The 312-nt window shown below is 55.8% G+C and overlaps 1 protein-coding gene across 1 annotated transcript in view; it reads left to right on the forward strand.

The window, feature by feature from the left end:
* The window catches only part of LRBA (LPS-responsive vesicle trafficking, beach and anchor containing), a 419,049-nt gene that overhangs the window by 230,974 nt on the left and 187,763 nt on the right, over positions 1 to 312 (forward strand).

The following is a 312-nucleotide window of genomic DNA, read 5'->3' on the forward strand; positions in this document are numbered from 1 at the left end:
GGCCGGGGGGGGGGGGGGACGACACTGCTCAGGCACGGCAGCGGCACGTTTGCCTGCCCGGTTACCGTGTGCAGCGTGAAAGATGAGCTCTAGGTAAAACGAGCTTTTTGTTTACTTCTTGTCCATTCCGAAAATTCAAATGTGAGCATAGAAATGTCCCTTGTAAAGACCGGGTACCGTTTCGTTGTGCCTCTTGGAAGCAGGTGCACGCTTTTCTCTGCCTCCAGCCGTGATCGTGTGGCCGATTTTTTTATGTTTTTCTTGCCCTTCATGGCCCGGGCTGGTGCGGCGGGGGGCGTGCTTTTCTGCCTC

Source organism: Pygoscelis adeliae, unplaced genomic scaffold, assembly GCF_000699105.1.
Source record: "Pygoscelis adeliae isolate BGI_AS28 unplaced genomic scaffold, ASM69910v1 Scaffold157, whole genome shotgun sequence".
In the NCBI taxonomy this organism is placed as follows: domain Eukaryota; kingdom Metazoa; phylum Chordata; class Aves; order Sphenisciformes; family Spheniscidae; genus Pygoscelis; species Pygoscelis adeliae.